Below are 21,061 nucleotides of genomic sequence, written 5' to 3' on the forward strand. Positions count from 1 at the left end.
AAAGTATCATGTAAATGCTTACTAGATTTGCAAACATGACACATATCTAACACTCAGTGACTTATAAAAGCAAACAGCTACATCTGTTCATGTTCAAACATCTTAACACTTTGGTCTTGTATTAAGTTCCCTCCTGTGCCTGTGATTCCCTGTATGTTAGGCACATTGATCAATCTTCAGATCGAACTTTTGTATACTACATCTTTACAGGCATCTAGAGAGGTTGGGCTTCCTGCTAAGAGGTTTCTGAGGCAGTGGTAGAATGGTTATCCTAAGGTTTTGTTTTGGTTTGTTTTTGTTTAATCAGATTGTGTTGACAGGTTACAAGAAAACAAAGGGGATTCGGGACTATGAAGGTTTAGTTTAAAAACTGCTAAAATGTGTTTCTTCTGAGGAATTAATAGACAACAAGCAATAACAAACTGTTATTTTCAGTAATTGCATAGTTCCTCTGTCATGTGTGATGAGCAGCCTAAATGGCAAAAAGAAACACATGCAAAAATCAGCCCAAAGTAGCCAAGACCTGTTTATAAATTAGAAAATTTTAATTTCTGCTTTCACTTTTTGTTTGGACCATGTAAAGTCAGATTTGTCTTACACGTATGAAAGAGATACAGATTGTTAGGAATGAGAGATACTGTTTAATAGGTATGTTCATGCAGGTCTCTCGTTTTAGCAATCTCCATTTAGGCACTCTAGGAGCCTTCTGTTTTTTCTATGACACAGCTTTCCCACTTAGAATCTCTAAGGGAAGGAAAATGCCAATGTTTGATTCCATAGTAAGTGTTAAATTGTTTCTTGCAATCATTTGTCTGGGTGTTTATGACCACATACTTGAATTATCTTGGACAATAGTATTACAAAAGCCAACTAAAATTAAAGGGATGTTTGTATTAAAGGGAAATTTCTCCCTTTCTTGGCATAAGATATGATAATATATTAGGAATGCTATTCTACTTTAAGGAATATTCAAGTCTTTATGTTCAGGTGTCACTAGACCTACTAATTAACAGGAAGACTAAGGTAAGTGCCTCTAATTTTTAAAGCTTTCATAATTAGTTTTAGATTAATGACTCAGTGTGGCTTATATGGATTCATCTTTTCCTTAACAAGGGCTCTAAAATATTTACATAACTTTGGAAAATAATGAGTCTGTACAACACTCACCTTTAATGATTGCATTAAAGAAGGTCAGAATTTAAAAAGCAGTTACTAAATATTGCCAACTTTTACAGTCATAGCTTCAATCTAACTTCATTCTGTAGACTCCTAATCTATCACATACTAGGCTGCCCTTTTTATTTGAGCTGAAGTTTTCATTCTACTGAAGTGGCAGCATCAAATAATGAACTTTGAGTCTCAGCTTTGAAAAAAAAAAAAAGGAACTACAAGTAAATTCTTCACTGAATCACACACTGCATTTACAGATGGAAAGAGGGAGACATATTTCTGACTGATTTGAAAAGCTATGAGAAAAAGAAAATATCTGAAGAAACAGCACATCTGGACAAATTATTCCTTGATTGTCTATGTACAGTTAAGCTCCAATAGAATAACTGTGACTCTTTCACAATTCTATGCTCAGCAGAAATGTTAATACTTCTCTTTGTTGCAGCTGAGATTCTGTTTGCCCACTCATATATATGTATATATATGTATATGTGCATATACATGTATGTATATATGCAGATGTGCTACATTGACAGAACACTAATTAAGATCTTGGTAGTACAGTTAAAGTAATAATACATAAAAAATTTTGTGTATATGCTTTCTAGGAATGATCAGGACAGAGGTCTACTATAAGAAGGCAAATGAAAAAGCAAAGAAATGACTGAAATTGCTTATAATTCTAAGAAATAAGCGCATTTGGTGAATTGCATACTGAAATGTGAATTTTTATGAAGAAAATCCAACTACCTCAGTCCCTTATTACCTCATAAAATAAACTCAATTTGACATGTATCTTGTGAAAATGTAATATAACTGACAGTTTAAACGTATTGTTTGGGAAATCAAGTATTTGCACTGTCAAATGCATTAAGTTCTTTTGCAAAAATCATTAACCTTTGACTCTGCTTTGTTAATAACAACAATCCTTATCTCGGGAGTGTGTTTTAGGTTCCTTTGTCTTTGTATGTTTAACATCACTGCACTTAAGGAGATCCAGGTATCTATAACTCCACTACATAGGTTCTTCTTGTTCATTTCATAAATTAATCCATATACTTAGCATTGCTTTATGTAAAGAAGTCTGAATAAGACAACTTAAATGTCTCAGAATATATTGAAACAAGAAATTCTCGATAAAGAATATACACAAAAATAAAATAAAATCTAATACTATAGTAATCATCTCAACCAACATTATCAAAAAAGAAAAATTTTAAGGTATTAATATTTTACAAGTTATGATGTATGCATATTTGTATTAATATTGCTCTGATACAATTTTTTTTATTTCCCAGGGTTATTGTCTTCTTTCTTTTTATTTACATTGACTACACTTGTGACAAAAAATTTCATACATTTTTAATATTGTCTTTTGAAGAGGAAAAATCTAGAATTAATTCATCTTTTTATATAATTAGAAATAAATTATTTGTCATATGTTTGCCTACACTTGGTGATTATATATTTATTTTTTTATTACCTTTTATTCCTCAAAGGGCTCAGTATTCATTAATATTATCAATTAATATGTAATAAAATTATTTCCCTGAAATCATTACAATTTACTAGGCTTATTGTTGGGTCTGGGAAGAAAGCCTATATGGTAAAATGTTTGATATACAAGCATGGAGACACAGGTTTTTTCCCACAGCCAAGACAAAAATTGTGAGTCTGGTGTTATGTGATTATAACCCTAGTGCAAATCCTAGAGGAAGCAGAGACAGCATGATCTCTGAGTCTCTCTAGCCAATCAATTTTGCATATTTGGCCAATTTCAGGCCAGTGAGTGGCCCTGAGCCTGTCTGAATAAAGCAGTAGTTACTACTGAAAGAAATACATCCAAGGTTGTTATCTGACCTGCACCCAAATGCATGAGTGCTCATGTAAATGCTTGCACACACATATTTTAAACACACATACATGCACAAGAAAAATCACTCTCTTTATTACTTTCTACCATGTGTACCATATTACCTTGTTCTTGCAACTAACATGAGGAGACTCACTTGGTTCATAGTTTCAGAGGATTTTAGACATTGAAGGTAGGGGAGTCATTGCAGAATGACCCAGTTACTCTGCTCTGGGCTTGGACACAGAGCAGAGCTTGGAATCCTGGCTTTGACTGCCCTTTTTACTCTTTTATACCATTTAGCCCATGGGAAGATACCAGTCACATATGGGGTGAATCATCTGCCTTCAGTTGACAATCATTTTAGACACCATCACTCACACTGTGCTGTGCCTCAGTCACTGAGTTGGTTTCCACATCCAGCCAAGCTGACAATGAAAGTTGACTATCAGGCTTCCTGAATGTCTATAAAATTGGTTTCCTACAATTCTTTTTTTTTTTTTTAATTGGTTTTTCGAGACAGGTTTCTCTGTGTAGACTTGGCTGTCCTGGAATCATTTTGTAGACCAGTCTGACCTCAAACTCACAGAGATCCACCTGCCTTTCCTTCCCTGAGAGCTGGAATTACAGATATTCACCACTGTGCCCTACTTCCTGCAATTCTTTCTAGCATACAAAAATTTACTTTAGCTTTACTCTAACATGGCTCAGGATAGGACTCAGGATTTGGTGGATCATTAATTCAAATCTCACAGAATGATTCTCATTATCCTAGTATTTACTGGATTTTTAAAACCGCATTGCTGAAAAGGTGATCACTACAAATTATCTCCGTCTTCAAAACACTGTGCACAATTCCTAAAACAGTATATTTTAGTAAACAAAGAGACTGATGTAGAAGCCTCAGGCAAGAACACAGTAGACAGCAAATGTGCAGCTGAGGTTTAGGAAAGTTGTCTGACAAAATGTTCCTTTCAACATTTTCTGCTCAGTGAAGTCAGTTTCCTCTTAGGACCATCCCAAGGCACTGACACAATTTTCTATTGAAACAAGGACTCTGAGAAGCTTCACCATCATGCTTGGCCCCTTATCTTTGTCTACATAATCCTCTTCACTTGATTAAATGATGAATGTCTGTGGTTGTATGCTTGATGTAACTTGGATGTGAGTCTAGTTGCTATTATATTTCAAAACCAAAAATGACTATGCAAATGTCTTCTGTGTATTAATATAGTACATAATCAATAAGCAATACTTCCCTGGGCTTTCTCTCACCTACCAGGTCAGAATTATTCTAAAATATGGATAAATCCAGTGCTAGTCACATGTTCTTTGAAATATTGCTGTTCTCAATTAAGATTCTTTAAATATTGCATACTTGGAGAATTTTTATTATTCAAAACAATATTTAGCTTGGTTATTGTCTCATACTAATTAAATATTGGAGGAGAGCTTAATTAAGCTATTTTGTTAATAAAACTGTTTATTTTATCAAGACGACCTTTTCCAAGATTCTCTGAAGATAATTATTTATGATCTTTAAAAAAATTGCAGCTTCAAGGAAATCATGAAATTTGCAGGTAAATGATGGGACCTGGAAAGGATCATCCTGAGTGAGTTGTCCCAGAAGCAAAAAGACACACATGGTATATACTCACTCATATAGACATACAACGTAAGACAAACCCACAAAAATCTATACATCTAAAGAAACCAAGCAAGAGAGAGGACCCAAACTAAAATGTTCAATCCCCACCTGAAAGGCAAAGAGGATGGACATCAGAAGAAGAAGAAAATAGGAAACAACCTAGAAACCTGCTACAGAGGGCCTCTGAAAGCCAGAAGAAGAAATCAGGAAACAAACCAGGGACATACCAGAGAGGGCCTCTGAAAGCCTCTGCCCTGCAGACTATCAAAGCCAGATGCTGAGCCTGATGGCCAACTGTTGGGCAGAGTGAATGGAATTTTATGTAAGAAGTTGGAAATAGTAAGAGCTGGAGAGGACAGGGTCTCCAAAAAGAGAGCAACAGAACAAAAAAATTTGAACACAGGGAACTTCCCAGAGACTCATACTCCAACCAAGGACTATTCATGGAGATAACCTAGAACCCCTGCACAGATGTAGTCCATGGCAGGTCAGTGTCCAAGTGGGTTACATAGTAATTGGAAGAGGGACTGCCTCTGACATAATCTGATTGGCCTGCTCTTTGATCACCTCCCCCTGAGGGGAGAGCAGCCCTACCAGGCCACAGAAGAGGACAATGCAGCCACTTTTGATGAGAACTGATAGACTAAGATCAGAAAGGAGAGGAGAACCTCCCTTATCAGTGGACTTGGGGAGGGGCATGCATACAGAAATGGGAGAGAGGATGGGATCGGGAAGGGAGGAAGGAGAGGCTTATTGGGGGATACAAAATTAATTAAGTATAATTAATAATAATAATTAAAAAAGAGTAAAAAATTGCAGGTTCATATTTTATCTCTTTATAATGCTATATATTAATGAGTAGAAAATGTAAGCTAGATTGTCCTTCCTAAAAATAGGCATTATAGTTTTTGAAAAGCTATGAATCTTATTCTGGCTTTATGCAATGTTTTATGAGCTGGAGTACATTTTTTTTTCCAATTTCATTTCTCCAGCACACGTATACAACATTTACATGTAACTTCTGTTTTGTCATACAGGATATTAAAATATGTGAGAACAATATTCAAAATTTAATTACATCAGAAATGTTAATGCTTCATCAAGGGTGTTCTAAATTAAAATTGCTTTTTATTCATTCTTCTGAACGTACTTGTTAATGAAGAATTCAGTGAGCACTGATACAGTTTCCAGGAAGTATGCTGGTTCGTATCAGCATAGACAAAGCTACATTTACAATTGATTTCTTGTCATTGTGAAAACATAAACAGAATGGCAAAGACAATCCTTTTGTATTATTCACAAAAATGTCTGGGCTTCACAGAAGTATTGAAACAGTTTCAAATGTATTCTCAGGGATTTACAATCTAAAATTGAAATTCCCTTTTGATTCATGTTCAAATTTAGGTGTGTCAGAAGGTTGTTTTTTTTGTTTTGTTTTTTTTTTTTTTTCCTACAATTACATGACTAAACTGAAAATGGTGACTGGGTCCCCGACCCTTAACTTTATCCTTAGAGCCAGCTGATTCATTTTGGAGTTTTATCATTGGAGTGGAAGCTCTAGACTCAGCTTACACCTTGTATCTAAGGCAGAACTTTACAACATACCTGATAATTTGCACTTTTAAATAACAATTATCTGCCTCTTTCAATGAGACCAATTTTCTGAATCCAGCTATCTACAATTCCCCTTACAAAGCAGTCAAGTCCAATGCCTTTAGGTCTTTAGGTCTTTTATTTGGATAATCTTTAAAATGTAGCCATTATGACCCAAAATAAACTATTAATATCCTTACAATTTATGGCATATATTATTGGACATATTACCTACTTTCAAAGTTGTAAATATGATGAACAAATGTATGAATAGCACAATACCACTACACAACATACAATGCTAACATTTCTGTATCTAATTCATGCTTTCTCAAAACTTCAGACTGAGAGAGTTTGACATATTTTTGGTTTTGATCATGAGCCACAACACTCGGTGTTTTATTTATTTATTTATTTTTATTAATTACAGTTTATTCACTTTGTATCCCAGCTGTACTTCCCTCATCTCCTCCCAATCCCATCTGTTATCACCTCCCCTTCCCCTCCCCAAGTCCACTGAAAAGGGAGGACTTCCTCCCCTTACCTCTGACCCTAGTCTATCATTTCTCATCAGGACTGGCTGCATTGTCTTCCTCTGTGCCCTGGTAAGGCTGTTTCCCCCACAGGGGGAGGTGACCAAGGAGCCAAACCACTGAGTTCATGTCAGAGACAGTCCCTGTTCTCATTATTAGGGGACCCACTTAGAGACTGAGCTGCCATGGGCTATATCTGTGCAAGGGTTCTAGGTTACTTCCATGCATGGTACTTGGTTGGAGTATCAGTCTCTGAACAGACACCTGTGCCCAGATTTATTGGCTCTGTTGCTCTTTTTGTGGATCTCCTGTCCCCTCTAGATTTTTCTACCTCTACCTTATTTCATAACATTCTCTACACTCTGCTCAGCTTTTGGCTATGAGTCTCAACATCTCCTTTGATAGCTTGCTGGGTAATCTTTCAGAGGACCTCTGTGGTAGGCTCCTGTCCTATTCCTTGTTTTTCCTTTCTTCCGATGTCATACCGATTTGCCTTTTACTCATTGTTACTAAATTACTGTAAAGTGAGACTAGGGCCAGGCAGAATAATCATGATCTTAGCACAATGTTTTGCATTTCATTCTTTCCTATAATATCCAAGAACACACTTGTAAATGTGATACAGGAAATGCTGTCTATGGCTCTAGCTTAAACATTTACTAATGCCGGCCAACCTATATCAGTTATTATAGATTTTGGTGACCTATTACCTTTTTTAAAACACTTAAATCAGATGGATAATCTTGTTTAACAACATGGTGAGATTAAAGGTTGAATAGAAGATCAGCATATCAGCAGATGATCAGCAGATCATTTGTGCTTTCTTATGAAGTGTTTCTAGAAAGGACTGAGTAAGGTAGAAACTTTGCCATGAATGTGAGTAGCAGTACCTAAAAAAAACTAGAGGCTGAATTGGGACAAAATTAGGAAATGAGGTTCATGAGGTTCATGTATTTGTTACATCAAGAAAAAGTTAGTAGAGTTGCTAGTAGAGTTCTGTAGAAGCACACAGTAAAAGACCGAAGGGAAAAGCCATTTTTAGAAGAGTGCATTTTTATATATTTAGGTGATATTTTGTAGAAAGTTCTTCTTTAAACATTTGCTATTATAGTTAAAATATTCAGAGTTATTAATCCTCATAGTCCAGTATTAGACAAATCAGTTATTAAAAATGTTGTTTTCAAGAAGTTGTCTCTTGTGCCAATGAGTTCTAGGTTCTTCCCCAATTTTTCTTCTAACTGATTTAGAGTATCTGGTTTTATGTGGAGGTCTTTAATGCACTTAGACTTTAGTTTTTTGCAGGGTGATAAATATGGATGTATTTTCATTTTTCTGCATGTAGACATCCAGTTGGGCCAGTACCATTTGGTAAAAATGCTGTCTTTTTTCCATTGAATGGTTTTGGCTTCTTTATAAAACAAAACAAACAAACAAACAAATAAACAAAAACCCCTCAAGTTTCCATAGGTGTGAGGGTTTATTTCTGGGTCTTCTATTCGGTTCCACTGATCCACTATTCTGTTTCTATGCCAGTACCATATATTTTTTTTTATTACTATTGCTCTGTAGTACAGCTTGAGATCAGGGATGATGGTACCTCCAGATGATCTGTTGTTGTACAGGATCGTTTTGAAAATTCTGGTTTTTTTTATTTCTCCATATGAAGCTGAGAAAATTTCTTTCAAGGTCTGTAAAGAATTGTGTTGGTATTTTGATGGGAATTGCATTGAATCTGTAGATTGCTTTTGGCACAATGGCCCTTTTCACAATGTTAATCCTACCAATCCATGAACAGGGGAGATCTTTCCAAATTCTGATAACTTCTTCAGTATCTTTCTTTAGAGACTTGAAGTTTTTCTCAAACAGGTCTTTCACTTGCTTGGTTAGAGTCACCCCAAGGTACTTTATGTTATTAGTGGCTATTGTGAAGGGTGTTGTTTCCTGAACAGAACACCAACAGCACAGGCTCTAAGAACAACAATCAATAAATGGGACCTCATGAAACTGAAAAGCTTCTGTAAAGCAAAGAGACTGTCATCAGAACAAAACAACAGCCTACAGAGTGGGAAAAAAATCTTCACCAACCCTATATCTGACAGAAGGCTGATATCCAGAATATATAAAGAACTAAAGAATTAAAAACAATAAATCAAGTAATCCAATAAAAAAAAATGGGGAACAGAGCTAAACAGATAATTCTCTGTAGAGGAATATAGAATGGCAGAGAAACACGTAAAGAGATGCTCAGCATCATTAGCCATCAGGGAGATGCAAATCAAAATGACCCTGAGATTTCACCTTACAACCCTCAGAATAGCTAAAATAAAAAACTCAAGTGACAACACATGCTGGAGAGGTTGTGGAGAAAGGGGAACCCTCCTCTATTGCTCGTGGGAATGTAAACTGGTACAACCACTTTGGAAATCAATCTGGCACTTTCTTAATTAGGAATAGCGCTTCCTCACGACCCAGCTATACCACTCCTAGGCATATACCCAAAATATGGAAAAGTACACAAGAACACTTGCTCAACCATGTCTGTAGCAGCTTTATTTGTAATAGCCAGAAGCTGGAAACAGCCCAGATGTCCATCAAGGAAGAATGGATACAGAAACTGTGGTATTTTTATACAATGGAACACTGCTCAGCAATCAAAAACGAAGAAATCATGAAATTTGCAGGCAAATTGTGTGATCTAGAAAAGATCATTCTGAGGGAGGTATCCCAGAAGGAGAAAGACACACATGGTATATACTCACTTATTTAGACTTATAAAATATGATAAACATAGTGAAATCTATACACCTAAAGAAGATAAACAAGAAAGAAGAACCAAGGCAAGACGATTAATTCCTCACTTAGAAAAACAAATGGGATGGGCATTGTACATAGGAGAAAACAAGTAACAAGACAAGAGCCTACCACAGAGGGCCTCTGAAAGACTACTTAGCAGTGTATCAAAGCAGATACTAAGACTCGTAACCAAACCTTAGGCACAGTGCAGGGAATCATATGAAAGAAGATGGAGTTAGTATGACATGGAAAGTATAGTAGCTCCACAAGGACCAAATATATTTGGGCACAGATATTTTTGAGACTGTTTCTTCAACCAAGGACCGTGTATGGATATAACTTAGAAACTCTGCTTAGATGTAGCCTGTGGTAGATCAGTAACTAATTGGTTTCCCATAGTAAGGAGAACAGGGACTATTTGTGACAAGAACTCAATGGCAGGATCTTTGACCTCCCCACTCCCCAAGGGAGGAGCAGTCCTGCTAGGCCACAGAGGAGGAGTTTGCAGCCAGTCCTGAAGATAACTGATAAAACAGGGTTGGAAGAAAGGGGAGGAGGTCCTCCCCAATCAGTGGACTTGGAAAGGGGCAGGTAGGAGATGAGGAAATGAGGGTGGGATTGGGAGGGAATAAGGGAGTGGGATACAGCTGGGATACAGAGTTAATAAAATGTAACTAATAATAAAAATAAGAAATAAAAAAAGAATATTCTTGACAATCATAAATTTACTGATATTAAAAATGGCAGCTCAGCGTTCAAGATATTTCCCAAGTAATAAAAACAAGGACCGTCTCTAAAATGAACTCATAGTTTGGTTCTTTGATCATTTCCACCTGAGGGAGCAGTAGTTAAGGTTACAATGGTGTGGATAATTTATGTCCACACTGTTAAGTGCAATCTTCATTATTCAGTTTACTAATTCAAAGCCTTATAATTGAAACAATTATCTAACAGATAAACTCAAACATGTAATTGTGCCTGTATTTTACTAGTTATCTGAACATCACTTAGCTTAATTTACTGGGCAGATAAAACTAAACAACATAGTTATAACAAAAAGTAAATACATTTAGAATTATTTGTGGCAATTTCTCTTCAGGTTTCACATTATAATAAATAAGCCACAAACAAGAAAAATAGAAAAAAAATCCTGAGTTGGTTGATTAAAATTGAAGATATCAGTATAACTTACATTTAACATAATAGAGACATATTAGTTAAAGAAAAATTGTAAATGTGTGTTTATGTGAGTTATAGGACATATGAATATATGGTTGTTCTTTCCAGATTTCAAAAGAAACAATAACCCATTTAAAATGAGCATACACATTAACCTGATTATGATTTGTAATATAGTTTCCAATAAAATAGCCACAGCTATATACAGAAAACTAGTTTCAGGGTGTGTATATACAGTATAAAAATCATCCACAGCAATGTGGTAATGCTAGTAAGTTAAAATGAATGTTAAAAATATATTCTACAATGGAGGTGTGGACAAAATCCCACAAAGTAATCTCTTGTAAATAGCTCAATGTGTCCTCAAAATTGAATAACAAAATTAAGGACTGTTATATTTTAACCCAAGCTATATAACAAATACTAAGAAGCAAAATAAGTAAGTAATTAGAGACATGAGTTGGAAAAACAATCAATAGCATTCTCTGTGAAGTTAACAATTAAAGCCTATTGTTAGCTATCTATTAAACAAGAAAATATCAAAAATGTTTAAAAATATGCTTATTGTTAATAGAATTTTATCATCCCTAAGTAATAGAATACAGCTGTTTGTGTGACGTTGACAAGGTATTAATTAATGAAAGTAATCTGCAAATGATTCAAATATATTCAAATATACACTTTAGTTACATGTAAAGTAACTAAATATATACTTTAGTTACATGTAAATTAACTTTAGTTACAGGTAAGGAGTTGTTCTCAGAATTTAGTGTGTATTCAATTTCCCAGCTCCAATTTCCTATGCATACCAAGCTGACTGATTTATATAGATTCCCCATCCTCCATGGAAGGTGGATCATAATTCTGCATCCTTTACCAATGAGCTATTTATAACAGCTTGCTTGTAAAATGTAGCAGTAAACAAAAGAAAGTGGTTACCTTGGGGTACAGAAACCTGACAAACCTCACACCAGCCAAGCAGTCACTGTTATGTTTTACAGTCCTAACACTGTCCTCAATATTACTGGCAATAGTGGCTTTATACTTCTATAGTCATTCTACAAAAAAGCTGTCACTGCCACATTGCCAAGATCATACCTCAAAATAAAATAAAAGCTGAGGTGTAATCTAACCAGTTCTCCACTAATGTGTCAAAAGGAAATCGTGAAATTTGCAGGCAAATGGTGGGACCTAGAAATGATCATCCTGAGTGAGGGATCCCAAAAGCAGAAATACACACATGGTATATCCTCACTTATATAGACTTATAAGATAGGATAAACATACTAAAATATGTAAACCTAAAGAAGATAAACAAGAAAGAGGACCCAGGGTAAGATGATCAATTCTCACTTAGAAAGACAATTGGGATGGACTTTGGATATAGGAGAAACAAGTAACAGGACAGAAGCCTACCACAGAGGGCCTCTGAAGGACTCCCCTTGCAGTGTATCACAGCAGATATTAAGACTCATAACCAAACCTTCGGCAGAGTGCAGGGAATCAAAAAAGAAGGGGGAGTTAATATGACTTGGAGAGGACAGGAGCTCCACAAGGACCAAATATAACAGGGCACAGGGGTCTTTTATGAGACATGTATGGATGTAACCTAGAACCTCTGCTCAGATGTAGCCCTTGGTAGATCAATATCCAAGTGGATACCTTAATAAGGGGAACAGGAACTGTTTCTGACATGAACTCAATGGTGGGCTCTTTGACCTCCCCTCCCCCAAGGGAGGAGCCACTCTGCTCTGCTAGGCCACAGAGGAGGACTTTGCAGCCAGTCCTGAAGGTGCCTGGTAAACCAGTATCAGATGAAAGGGGAGGAGGTCCTCTACTATCAGTGGACTTGGAAAGGGGCAGGGAGAAGATGAGGGAGGGAGAGTGGGATTGGGAAGGAAAGAGGGAGCAGGATACAGCAGGGATACAAAGTTAAAAACTCCAACTAAGCTTCGTAATGCCACGCCTTAAAGATGGAGCTGGTTTCTGCCTTCCACCTTCCCGATGGTGAGTGCTCTCTGTCACGAACAACTCCACATTTGGCTAAGGCCGAGGATCTGGCTTGCTTCCATGTATGTGGACCTATCTGCATTGCCCACGTGGCACGCTGGGGTTGGCTACCCAGAGGCTATTTAAGCTGTGGGCTGGCTTTCCCCGGGGTCCGAGGATTGTTCAAGGTTCCTGAATAAACTGCATTGGAAAAAAAAAAAAACAAACCTCCAACTAATGTATATATATATATACACACGCACACATATGGGAAGAAGGCAAGGGAAGCCTAATAGAACTGTCCAACAAAAGAAAGTCTAAAGTAATGATGACAACACAGTATGTTGTTGCTTTGCATACAACTTTGAAAGAGAAAGAGGGGGAAAGACAGTGTTTGGAAAGTTTTATTATTTTTCTATTTATTATTTATTACAATTTACTTTGTATCCTGGCTGCAGTCCTCTCCTTCATTTCCTCCTAGTCTTACTCTCACTCCCTCTTTTCCACCTATGTCCTTTCCCCAGTCCCCTGATAGGGCAGGTCCTCCTCCTCTACAATCTGACTCTAGCCTATCAAGTGTCATCAGGACAGGCTACATCATCTTCCTCTGTGGCCTGGAAAGGCTGCCCCTCCAGGGGGAAATGACCAAAGAACCAGCCACTGAGTCTATGTCAGAGACAGTCTCTGACTTCCTTCCCCCTTAGGGAACCCACTTTGAAACTGAGCTGCCATGGGCTACATTTGAGTAGGAGTCTAGATCCTCTTCATGAGTCGTCCTTGGTGGAGCATCAGTCTCTGCAGACACTCCTGGGCCCAGATATGTTGGCTCTTTTGGTCTCTTTCTAGAGATCCTGTCCCCTCCAGGACTTTCTATCTCCCCTTTCTTCCATAAGATTCCCTACACTCTACCCAAGGTTTGGCTACGAGTCTCAGTATCTTCTTCAATACCTTGCTGGGTAAAATCTGTCAGAGGTCCTCTGTGGATGATTCCTGCCCTGTTCTCTATCTTCTCCTGCTTCTCATGTCTGCGCTGTTTGCCCTTCTGAAAGAGATTTAGTCTCTTCCCTAGGGACCTGTTTATCCTCTTTAGGACTAGTTTAGATTCCAGCCTCTTTAGATTTTAGTTTGTTTATCCTATATTATATAGATAATATCCACTTATAAGTGAGTAAATGTGTCTTTCTACCTCTGGGTTACCTCACACAGGATGATTTTTTTCCCTAGTTTCATCCATTTGCCTGCAAATTTCATTAATTTCTTGTTTTTAATTGCTGAGTAGTATTCAGTTGTATAAATGTACCATCATTTCTGTATCCATCCCAATTTTTTTCCAGATTCTGGCTATTGTAAATAAAGCTGCTATGAACATAGTTGAACAAATGTCCTTATTGTATACTTGAGACTCTTTTGGATATATGCCTAGGAGTGGTATAGCTGGATCTTGAGGAAGCACTATTCCTAATTGTCTGAGAAAGTGCCAGATTGATTTCCAAAGTTGTTGTACAAGTTTACATTCCCACCAGCAATGGAGCCACAAATAATACAGAGTACCTTGGTGTGACTCTAATCAGCAAGTGAGAGACCTGTTTTGTAAAGAAACAAATAAACAAACAAACAAACAACAACAACAAAAACCTTCAAGTCTCTGAAGAAAGAAATTGAAGAAGATATCAGAAAATAGATCTCCTATCCTCATGGATTGGTATGATTAACATAGTGAAAATTGGGAAAGTTTTAAAACTCCTGATAAAATTTGTAATTTATATATCTAACCATTACTTGAAATTTTGATACATTGCCTGACTGTCTTAGTGTTAGAAGTCATGATACACATGAGATTTATTAGTACACTAAAACCAAACATGGGTCTTCTATGATTGTGCTAACACAGGGAATGTTTAAAACCTGCAACATCACTCTGGTCCCTGGTGAAGAGGATGAGCTTAGTCTTGCTGGGACCTAATGAGACAGGGTGGGTTGGAACCCATTCTTTGGCCTCTGCTTCTCTGAGGAGAAGAGGAAGGGTTAAAAGAGGGGAGGGATGTAAGGGTAGGACTTGGAGTGGAAAAAGGAGGGGGCTGGGATCAATCTATAAATTGATTAAAAAAATAAATTAATAAAAAAAAATCAAAATGAAAAAAGGCAACATGCCTGCTAGAAGAGCTTAGCCAACAGCTTCAATATGACTTTATGTGTTTATGTATGTTTAATATTTATTCTCCATAATTAAACAGTCTTCAGTAAATGAGAAGCTGGAATATTGACGTGCTCTTGCAATCTTTGCACTTGGGAGGTCAAGCAGGAAGACTTCATGTTCGTGGGTGTGTGTGTACAGCAAAGGAGTACCTGTTAAAATAATTCTGAAATTTTGATGTGAACTGACAGACTAAGATCAGAAAGGAGAGGAGAACCTCCCCTATTAGTGGACTTGGGGAGTGGCATGCAAGCAGAGGGAGGAGGGAGGGTGGGATTGGGATGGGAGGAGGGAGGGGCTTATAGGGGGATGCAGAATGAATAAAGTGTAATTGATGAAAAATTTAAGAAAAAAATAAAACAAAAAAACAAAAAAAAACAAACAAAAAAAAGTATCACATAAAAAAAAAACAATATTTACTTTGATTTTAATTGCAAAAAGAAATAATGCAAATATAAAAAAAAATAATTCTGAAATTTGCATCTTCATTTTTATTCTTAATATATTTGTGTTTTCTGTGTCTATTCTGGTATTTTATATATCAAAATGTCCAAAATGGTCAAAAAAGAAAAGATTATTGCTACTGCAATCTTACAACCTCTATCAGTGCACTAGGGAAGGGGCATAAAGGGGAGAAGATGGAGGGAGTGTGGGATTGGGAGAAGATTAAGGAGGGGGCCACAGCTGGGGTAGAAATTGAATAAATTATAATAAATGACACTAATAATGACAAAGAAAAAAGAAGAGAATCATGAAATTTGCAGGCAAATGGATGGAATGAGTAAAGATCACCTGAATGAAGAAACCCAGAAACAGAAAGACATGCGTTGTATATGCTCACTTATAATCCCAAATTAGCTGTGTAATATAGGACAACCATGCTAAATTCCACAGACCTAAAGAAGCTAAACCACAAGGATTACACTACAGGGGATGCTTAATTCTCACTCAGTAGAACTTTTAATCTTCACCAACTACTCTGCTTACTTCCTGGTGGTGTTTTGGCTTGCTTCTTTTCTTTAATTTTTGTCTTTAAAGCAGAAAGCCTCTATAAAGAACTTAATGAAACAAACATTTTGTTTTGTTATCACAATGCTAAGTATAGTGTCTAATACAAAACCAAACAGTAGTAAATGTCAGCTTATCTATGTTGAAGAGGAATCTTTAATGATATTGCAAAAACAGAATTGAAGACACACACACACACACACACACACACACACACACACTTACACAGACTCACTTATTTGTTTGAAGGAATATTTTCATCCCTCGTGATTACTTGTTTGAGAACAGTAAGGGTAAAGAGGATAACATATTAAGTTTTACTCCAAATCAATAAGAAGCTTTATCAGGGCCGGTTGCATAAATAGGTTATTTCAAATTGTACTTGACTTCATGTAATAGCACTTCACACAGGAAAAAAAAATGAACATAAATGTTTCCAAAGGAAAAAATGCCAAAGGGACTGCTAAAGAAAAAAAAAAAGTTAGAAAACCCAACAAATTCACATATACTTCCTCACCTTGCTGAAAATGTCTTCTCTCTTTGTGTTTGTGATTCTCATCTCTTTAACAGCGAGAGATCTCTTTAGCTTTGTGATAACCATGTATCATACTTGAACTTTATGTAACGTTTTTTCTATGTTTACATATTTCCCAGTGTTTTAAAAAGTAAATTTCTTTTTATTCAAGTCGGGAGACTTAAAACAATTTTTGAATTACTACTACATTAACACAATTAAAATAGTACTTCTTTTTAAATTTTTATCTAAGTAGGAATAAATGCATCTTAGATGAGTAAACAAACAAAAGTTAGAGCCTTTTGAAGTATGCCATTATGTCCAGGAAGGTGAGCAAGAATAGAATGTTACTTTAGACAAAATTAATATATCATCATTAAATATATAAAACCACTCATCTTTGATAAAATTTATCACCTTTTATTTACTATTATTAAATGGAAAACTATTTAAAATATATTTGTATTTTCTTGCCAATCTTGTATTCCTAAAAACACTGAGTTCAAAGCAGGGAACATTTGTGTTTGTAGATAAGAGACTATTACATTTTTAGTAGATCACGCAGTATTGATGGAAGGTAATTCATTTCTACACTTTTAATATGGAACTTATATTTAATCAGGAATAAACAAAATAATTGAAACAGGGAAATTGCTCAGCAGATAAAGGTTCTTTTCTTCAAATCTTGCAACATGAGTTCAGTGCTAAGACTGATGAAGTAGAAACTCCAACAAGTTGTCCTCGAGCACTGTAGCATGAGCATGCATGTACAATCACATACATACTCACCAACATTTACACAAACTAGAAAACTGAATCCAATATAAATTTAAAATATTAATGAGGGAGCCGGGCGGGTAGAACAGCACATGCCTCTAATCCCAGCACTTGGGGAGGCAGAGACAGTCAGACCTCTGAGTTTGAGGCCAGCCTGGTCTAAGGAGTGGGTTCCAGGGAAGACAAGACTAAACAGGGAAACCCTATCTGGAGAAAATGAAACAAAAGGAAACAAAAATAGTGAGGGTGAATTTGTTTTTCACAGACCTGTATCATTCAGATAATAAATTCAAACATTAATATCATCCCATGAATATATAATGTTAATGAAATTTAAATCCCATGAAAAAAATAATGCAATTTGTTGTTCTCACTTGCAGCATAGAATTTATAAATGCTACATTTTCAGCATGTAATTATACATTAAAAATAAAGTTTGAATTCCATCAATAAAATGAAGGTATAATTGAATTCAATATGAACATCTTAATTTTGGAATCCTTTGTAAAATTAACCTGTGGTTTCAAGAAAATCAATAATGCTAAATCAAAATCTTTAGACACATAAACTACATTAGTTTTCTTTCTGTGAGTTTAGCCAAAAAGAATTAATGTAGTTTTAAATCTTTCCTCTTTTTTTTTCTTTTCATTTCAGGTTCATTTTACCATTTCAACTTTATAACAAAATAAATAACATTTTGGAAAAAAATAAAACGGGTTCATTTCAGTAACTATAAATTAAATATGTCTAATCATGGTAATTTATTAGTCAATATATATTATTAACAATACTGCATGCTGTAAGTTGAATTATTCCCTTTTCACAAATGGTAAGGTTAAGTCTTTAGTCTTAGAATATGAGAATTCAATTTCATATGGAAATACAATCATTTCTGGTCTATACAAGGAGAGTTCAATCCGCTCTGGAATAGATTCCTATTCAAATAGAGCTGTTGTTCTAAGCAAAGAAAACAGAATCAGAATTATCACCCACATGAAAATTAATTGTGTGGCCTTATATTGAGAAGCTGCCAGAAACAAGGAGGAAACTTTGGTACAAATCCTTCTCTAGAGTTTAAAAATGAAGGCACGTGACCAATTCTCACATCTTGATTTTGGACTTTGAGCCTCCAGAACTATACAGGAGCCCATCCTTCCAATTTCAGCCACCCAGAATTCTGGACTTGTTATCCTAGTCCTAAAAATTTAATACACACTAGAGGTGGGCAAGGTGGTGTTCATAACAAATAACCAAACAACCAAAAGCATAACCTGATTTGTGAAGCAGGAACTGGTGGAACCTTCACAGGAAAACCAAACCTAACCCAACTAAAACAGCATTAAACTACACAAAGCTCCTAAGCTAGTGTGTGTACAGAGAAAAGTACTCATACCTTGTCTGGAAAGGTCTCATATTGCTTTGTTGTGCCAAAGAACTTGGGTGACATGTTAGTGATTGTGAACAGTTGAACTTACAGTCAATGTGCTTTCTATTTTATTTTTTTCCATTTCCTTGATGCTTATTTTAAAATGAAAGAAGAAAGAAGGAACAGTGAAGCAAAGTAAAATCTGTACACCTAAAGAAAATAATCAAGAGGGAGGACTCTGGCTAAAATGCTCAATCCCTATCCTGAAAGGCAAAGAGGATGGACATCAGAAGAAGAAAACAGGAAACAAGTTAGGAACCTGCCACAGAGGGCCGCTGAAAGGCTCTGCCCTACAGACTATCAAAGCAGATGCTGAGACTTATGGCCAACCTTTGGGCAGAGTGCATGGAATCTTATGAAAGAAGTGGGAAATAGTAAGATCTGGAGAGGACAGGAACTCCACAAGGAGAGCAACAGAACCAGAAAATTGGAACACAGGGGCCTTCCCAGAGACTCATACTCCAACCAAGTACCATGCATGGAGTTAACCTAGAACCCCTGCACAGATGTATCCCATGGCAGTTCAGTGTCCATGTGGCTTCCATAGTAATGGGAACAGGGACTGTCTCTGATTCACCAGCTCTTTGAACACCTCCCCCTGAGGGGAAGCAGCCTAACCAGGCCACAGAGGATGACAATGCAGCCACTCCTAATGTGATCTGATAGACTAAGATCAGAAGGAAGGAGAGGAAGACCCCCCCATCAGTGGACTTGGGGAGGGACATGCATGGAGAAGGGGAAGGAAAGATGGGAGTAGGAGGGGAGGAGAGAAGGGCTTACGGGGGGGATACAAAGTGAATAAAGTGTAATTAATAGAAGTTAAAATAAAAAAAATACTTAAAAAAAGAAAGTTGGTACTTAGAAAATAACTTATAAATTTCCAATAATATCAATTCTGGAAAAAAATAACTGTGTTCTGGAGTATATCATCGTAAGAGTGTCTAGACAATCATGTGTTTAAAACAACAATCAACATTTGTTAAGTACATTCTCACAAACATCTTTCCAGAACAGTGCTGTTGTGCACTAAGAAGAAGACAATCATCATATAGAAGGAGGACTTAAGGTATTCAAATGCCAGGATGTAGGTCACCAGACTTACCGTTATTTAGAGAAAAATAGAAAAGTCTTTCCAAAGGTGTGTAAAATCCATCCTTCTTTCTGTTTTGCACTGACAGCATTGCCTCTAGGAAGCCAAGACTGTTTCCGGGACTACAGAACCATAACAAAGCACAATAAGCTATAACTGATATGCTGATTTACTGATATACATTTAAAGAAATAAAGTGCACAAGAGGCTGTTTGCTTTAAAATACTCTCTCAGTCTTATAAAAGGCTAAAAGAATACTTTTCTGGTTTTTAAGAAAATAATAATTGGAATTACTTATTTAATAAAACAATATGGGGCTACAGAAACTTCCCTTATTAACAGAAAGAAAAAAATAACGTTTTGTTTTCAACACAAGGATAATACAAGTTTGATGGGTGTATTAGCAGATCAAATGAGCAGCTTCTTCATTTCAATCAAGATACTTTCCCATGATGGGATAAAAATTAAAATATTAAGCTGGGCATTGGTAATGTATTAATCCCAGCACCCCAGGAAGGCAGAGGCAGCTGGATTTCTGTGTTTAAGGCCAACTTAGTCTAGAGAGTGAGTTCCAGGACAGCCAAGGTTACACAGAGAAATCTGGTCTGGAAAAAACAAATAAGAAATTTAAGATATTACCCTGATACTCAGCTAACTACTGAGAAACAAAATAATTTTCTGGAGAGAGAGAGAGAACGAAAGAGAGAGACTGCTTTAGTAATTGCCATTTTATCTTTTGTTACATGTATGAAGTACATAAAAACAATGGAAATTTTTTATAAAAATATACATTTAATTGAATGTGTATGATATATCACTCATTCTAATTTCATGACAATAGGCAATATAGTAATATATTAAAGCCAGTTAGAAAGAAGAACAAGAAACGTGTAGAAGAAATGGGTTAAGTGTAGACCACAGCTAACTCTTCAAAAGATAAATAACAACAATGGTTTTCATGAAATCAATGAAACTCATGTAAGCTCATTTTATTGCCTTGCTAATGTAATACAAAATGTTAAAGAACTTCTTTTATAAATGTGCTTGATAAATTAGATGATTCTCTTAAAGTATTGACAACCAATGTTTGCTGTAACTAAATATATCTTCAGGTGATATACTGTTTTGTATCTGTGATGTAAAGCCTACTGCAATATTATTATTAATCACACATGGTTCTCTAAGAAACAGATCTAATAGAGTGACCATACACACACACACACACACACACGAGAGGTCATGTATGTATGTGTGAAAGGAGAGTGTCCTTTCATTCGCTAAATACTGAAACAAAT

The sequence above is a fragment of the Meriones unguiculatus genome, chromosome 9 (genome assembly GCF_030254825.1).
Source record: "Meriones unguiculatus strain TT.TT164.6M chromosome 9, Bangor_MerUng_6.1, whole genome shotgun sequence".
Taxonomy (NCBI): Eukaryota; Metazoa; Chordata; class Mammalia; order Rodentia; family Muridae; genus Meriones; species Meriones unguiculatus.